The sequence below is a fragment of the Vanacampus margaritifer genome, chromosome 11, assembly GCF_051991255.1.
Source record: "Vanacampus margaritifer isolate UIUO_Vmar chromosome 11, RoL_Vmar_1.0, whole genome shotgun sequence".
In the NCBI taxonomy this organism is placed as follows: Eukaryota; Metazoa; Chordata; class Actinopteri; order Syngnathiformes; family Syngnathidae; genus Vanacampus; species Vanacampus margaritifer.
In genome coordinates, this window is record NC_135442.1 from 17932442 (window position 1) to 17938441 (window position 6000).

At 38.1% G+C, this 6000-nt stretch overlaps 1 protein-coding gene across 2 annotated transcripts in view; it reads right to left on the bottom strand.

Annotated features, from left to right (window-relative positions):
- The window catches only part of ndp (norrin cystine knot growth factor NDP), a 30305-nt gene extending 26064 nt beyond the window's left edge, over positions 1 to 4241 (bottom strand). The window contains exon 1 of one of the 2 annotated variants that reach the window (XM_077580383.1): positions 4093 to 4241. The gene's annotated coding sequence lies outside the window, so the exon portion shown is untranslated. The remainder of the gene's footprint in view (positions 1 to 4092) is intronic. The other variant, XM_077580382.1, reaches the window with a different exon arrangement.
- Between the last annotated feature and the right edge of the window lie 1759 nt (positions 4242 to 6000).

The window sequence follows — 6000 nt, forward strand, 5'->3', positions numbered from 1 at the left end:
GCCCCACAAAATCCACCACTATATTTTTGTTTTCAATGAAAAACAATAGCACAGTTTTGCATCATAATAATAATAATAATAATAATGAGAAGAAGTAGAAGAATAACTCATTGACTGCCATAGACTTCAAAGACTAATTTTAACTGGGCTGGCACTGAATGATAATAATAATAAATTGATAATAATAATAATATAAAATATTGTTACTGTTTGTAATGTGTTGGATGAGTGCCTTTGAGGGGTGTGGCCTAACAAATGGCGCTGGAGTTGTTTAGTCTGTTTGTCGAGAGTCTCGGCATGACTACAGAAGCTCCTTGCAATGTTCCCATTTTATATTTAAGTTTGTTTGATTGTTTGTCTCATCACAATAAAGGCTATACGAGTGCATCTGTAACTGTGGCTGACCTTACCCACAAGGCATTACAGCTCATTAATTGCTAATTTTTTCATTGTAATTGTGTATGGATGGAGCATGGTGGCAAAGTTTGATACCTCTCCAATCATTAAACACGAATCGCTAATAATTATTAATTGATCTATGAAGGATTCACAAAACAAGGTCCTACCTTCAGATTTGTACTTGAAATGAACAGATTTTCGTCAGACAACCAATATTAATAATATAATTATACCACTAACCAAGTGTGCCACAACATCTCCTAACCTTTTTGTCATCCACATCACAGAGAAGTATTTATAAAAGGACAACCAATAACACATACCAAGCTGCAGGCTAAAGTCAGAGCATGAAATCAGATCAAGGCTCATTTCAGCGTCCAACCTCCAGAAAGCAAAAGCCATCATAGGCGTGTTTGTTTTTATCCTACCAGACCAGATTGCTGGTCTGGAAAGAACTCTTTTTTTTTTTTTTATTCGGGGTTGCAGTTCGCATCGCTTAATGAGAACTTGTAAATAATATACAATATGATAGAATACAATAGGCTCCAGCACCCCCCGTGACCCTTGTGAGGAAAAGCGGTCAAGAAAATGGATGGATGGATAGAATACAAAACATTCATTTTAGGCCACATAAACAAGGGCACATATAGCAATAAAAAAATGTCTATACAGTTCGGCTCTCCGACCACATGCAAACATGGCAAACAAACAAAAAAGAAATCATGTATGCTATTTTTTTTATTAAAAAGAATTCATTAATTTTTCGTTAATACTAAAGTTTGAAATGTGTAATGTGGTGTACAGATGAAAAATAATAAACTTTTGCACGTTCCATCTCCTTCTGTGAGTCTATTTTATTTTTAATACCTCAACTTTCATATTCATTTGCTATTGTTGATATTTTGCCTTTTCCAGCAATTCCTTCTAGGCCAGGGTGATGAAGGTTTTCAAAATCCTTTCTGTTCTTTCTTCTTCTTTTTTTTATGCTTGCTCCATAGCGGTCTAACAAAAAACGTTTTGAATCCGATTTTTCTTATTTTTATTTTTAAAGATGTTAATGCATTAAATTGAACCAAACTGTTCGCTCTAAAATATGTTGAACTACAAATTGAATCGTCTTTTAATGGAGCGATACATATTTGAAGGAAATGCCTCATTTACAGTACTAACAATTTCATTCACATGTAATGTAAAATGACAACCAGAAACTATTGCATCATAACCTCTTGAACTGAAGTGCACATATTGAATTGAAGCGTAATCCACTGAATTGACCCCATGTTGAATTGTCTTTTAGAAATAACCCACCCAGCATTGACTATGTCCCTTTCGGACCCAGTGCTGGCTACTTGCTATTGGTAATAATAAAATTTTTACGTAAAACAAAACATGATTGAACACAACGTCCTATAAAAACAATACAGTACAAACAGTAAATAAAAAAAATAAAATAAAACAAACAAATTACATTGACTAAACTCAGGGCTCAAATCTCTGTTGAATGCCAAAGAATAAAAATGTTTTTGAGGCTGGTTTTAAAAAATGGGCTTGTCTAATGTGCGCTGGGTGGTCATTCAATAGATTAGGACCAGCAGCAGAAAAAGCCCTATCATCTCTGAGCTTCTATTTAGACTTCGGTACCTCCAAAAGCAGCTGGTCAGCTGACCTGAGGCACCAGGCAGGAGTTCAGGACCATTTTGAGATTTGATCTATGATCATTTCTCTCGTTGAGAAGCCTGCCTGTTCTATCAGAGTCTTTTTTTTTTTTAATCCCTCAAGTCCTTCTGCAACTTCGGTGGTCCGCCAGCGAAAGTCAATCATAACGTGAGGCGCATAAACGCACACACCTGCAAGACGTGCACCCCGAAGGTCATTCACACTACTCTTAACTCCACATTCCATGCTAGCTTCACGACCTGCACTTATCCTTGCACGTTTTGTTGTCAGTGCCTGATTAGACGGTCCACTCGGCCAAGGCAAACGCCTTCATTACCGCTGCACATCAATTCCAGCTAATTGCAACCACTCGCACTTTGCTGTCACCTTACGCATACCTGGATCTCCAAAGTCCATGGAAAAAGATCAGAGTTGCGAATAAGTCACATACAGTAAGTAGTATGTGCAATTCGGAAGCAAATCTCAAGTCTTGACCTTCAAATTTCAAGCACATGCCGAGTTGCTGTCGCAAAAATAAATAAATCAAGCAAGTCAAGTCGATTCCGCATAACATTTTGAGCAAGACAAGTCATTATTTGAGTTATGCAAGTCATAGCTCAGTGCTGGATAAGAAAAAAAATCATAAAATGTGGAGATACTGTATAGATGAAGATAGGAAGGCTATTTGATGGAACCCATGTTATTCCAAATCTGGTCAGGCTTTTTGTGTGAATTTTTTTTTTTTCATAAGACAGGATGACATTTATTTGATCATTATTTAATCACCATATGCATGTTTTCAAAGTTACAATTGTGCAAAAGTAACAAACATGCGCATGCAGGACGCCGTCCTATGACATGTACGGTAACTCACCATTTTTAAACATTCCAAATTGTGTTTTCTTCACATGAATGATTTTTTTTTAAGTAAAAAAAAATGTGGACATAATTATTTTTTTTATTTTTAACAAGGGTGTTTGGTTGATGCTTAACCTCCAGTGTTGTTGAATGAAAACCATATGTCTCCAAATCTGTGTCTTTTTTTGTCGTTTGTTTTTCAACACTAAAACAACAAAAATATGTCTTCATGTTTTGGAAATGAAGAAAAAAAGTTGTAGAGACTTGCAGGTTACAAACTTACAGTCACTGTCCAATGACAGTGACTGTAAGTTTTACCTTTTTTGTCCAGAAAATACAAGTTCATGTTGACTTAAAAAAAAATCAAAACATTTGGAGATACATGCTTTTTATTGGATCGCAACAATGAGCTCGTTGGGTCATGCAAACTATGTATTGCTGTCCAATGAAAAACATGTATCTACCCAACATTTTTTTAATTAATACCCTAAAAAAAATACATTAACGATACTGTACACACTTTTCATAGCACAGCGACAATATGCATGTTGGTTCAAGCAACCATCTATTCTCCGGCATTACCAGCCAATAATGAACAGCCAAATCAGAATACTTTGGTGTGTTTGTGTGGATTTGATTAAAATAACATGATCAATTAATGCTTTTACATGCATATTATTGAATAATTCCTGAGCAGCATTTTGGGAAGTTAAAGAGAAACTAAGAATAGATGAGACATGATGGCTTATTTTCCAAACTTTTTTAGTCCAATTTTTTACATGGGATAACAATATAACATGATATTTTCTTCATATTTTAGAAAATTTGTAGATACGTGTTTTATTTTGGTAGATGATGGTTTTGGCTAAAATCAAACAGATTATGTGTCTTCATGTTTTGGATTTGAGGAAAAACCCAAGCCCCAAGGTAAGGAGCAGAAAGTAAAGATATCTATTTTTAGATGTAGAGAGTAAAAGTAAAACATCAGGAAAACAAATTCTCAAGTTCAGATACTGTACCTGACAAATGTAGTACAGTAACAAAATTATTTCTACGTCATTTCATTTCATGCTGACCACTTCACACCACTTTTTAGTCATTCTGTCTTTATGTACTACACGCCTCTTGAAAGTGACAAGAACACGAGTCTTAAGCTTGCAGGATGGACGCCAGTCTTACCTTCACAAGAGTCCGAGTATCCCGACCATGCAAGACTGGAATTGTCCAACTCCTGTTCCCCCTCTCAGCTCCTCTCTACTCATGTGCTTGTTGCTCTGCTTGTCTCCCTCTCCCATACTCTCTCACCTCCTCATTCTCTCTCTCTCCGCCTCTCACCGTTCATTCCCAAAAGAAGGCAACAGCGTCAGTCTAGGAGGATGCTGCTACTGCCTGCCAGCATGTGGACCGTGATACCGCCAATCACATGCCCCACACCCCCCGCCCCTCTCAACAAAGCAGCTGATGCTCTGTGACACACTTCCCGTAGTAGCAAATGGTAGTTCCAAACCATCAGGGTAGAGAGAGACAACCAAAAGTCAATTCTTTTTTTCTTTTGTTTACGAGGCCAGGGTTATAAAAGTGTTTTGTTTATTTAGAAACAAATGCTCCTTTCTCCTTACTTCAGCAGGTGGGATGGGTGAAGGGTGGCAGGAGAAGCGGGAATTTCAGTACCTCATTGACGGGATCTCTTGACTTGTTACTCCAGTTTGTATTGCCAAGTCCTCCACTTGGGAGTTTACATGAAAACTTGAATAGTAGTTGTAAAACTACACCCTGAGGAGTCAGCTTCACTTAGTGGAGATTTTATTTTAAGAGCATGTGTGAACAATTATGCTCACCAGACACAACATTAGGTACACCTGCACAGTCTAATGACATGTACAGTGTGTATATTGGAAATGGCAAATGTATCATAAAAGTACTTGATAATAGATTAATTTACAAATATATATTTTTTTAAATCACAATTTACAATTAATTAATTAAGGGTAATGCATACTGCATCTTCTTCTTCTTCCCAGCTTTTCCCCTATTCGTCATTTAGTAACCAGAAGGTCGGCTGTTCGATCCCCACTCTCCCCGAGTCATGTGTCGTTGTGTCCTTGGGCAAGACACTTTACACACATTGCCTCCAGTGCTACTCACACTGGTGTATGAATGGTGCGAATGTTTGGTGGTGGTCAGAGGGGCCGTTGGCGCACACTGGCAGCCACGCTTCCGTCAGCCTGCACCAGGGCAGTAGAAAAGTGCTATATAAATCCAATACATTATTGTTATTATTATTATTATTGTAAAAGCAGTCTGAGGCGGAAATTGAACCAGTAACCCTTCAGTCACTAGACAACCCGCTCTACCAGCCCGAGCCGTCCCCGATGATTACCAGGAAAAGGACAAGGCGGGAGGCACGTATTTGCCACTTGCCACTAGGAGAACTGAAACCACTGGCAGCCATCTTACGTTGCCATTCACTAAGGCCTCCTAACTTCAATACAGTGATTTCTCTGCTCCGTTTTCATGTTATTTCGCTGAAAACAGTAACAGAAGTTGTCAGTAAAAGTGGCAACGTAAGATGGCTGCCCTCTGGTTTCAGCCACAATAGTCCTATTCGCAGTCCATTCATATAATCTTTAATATATATATATATATATGAATATATATGCTCAAGAAAAAAGTTGTTGACCGTGGCAGGAGGCAGAGGCAGGCGAAGTAGAGATCAGTCCACACAGGAATATTGGAAACTCTTGCATGAGAATGAAAGTACAATTAGGGTCCGTCCAGACGTAAGCCGGCTTCGTTCCTCAAACAAATCTCATACACACAGAAGCATTTCAAGATTTGCGTGTGTCCAAAAGAAGACGCTGAGGATGTTTAACGGCTGTAATGTATATGCCAAGTCTGGAGTGGCGCTGTAGCGCAGCCACAGGGAGTTAACGGAAAGTGTAGAAGAAGAATCAGTGAACTTTCTAACTTTATTGCAATCTACAGAACAAACAGGTATCGAAACAACATGAAAAAGACGAACACAGGAGATTCAAATACAATACCGCTTGTTGAACGTGGGAGTAAAGAAGCAAAATAATTTGCTGC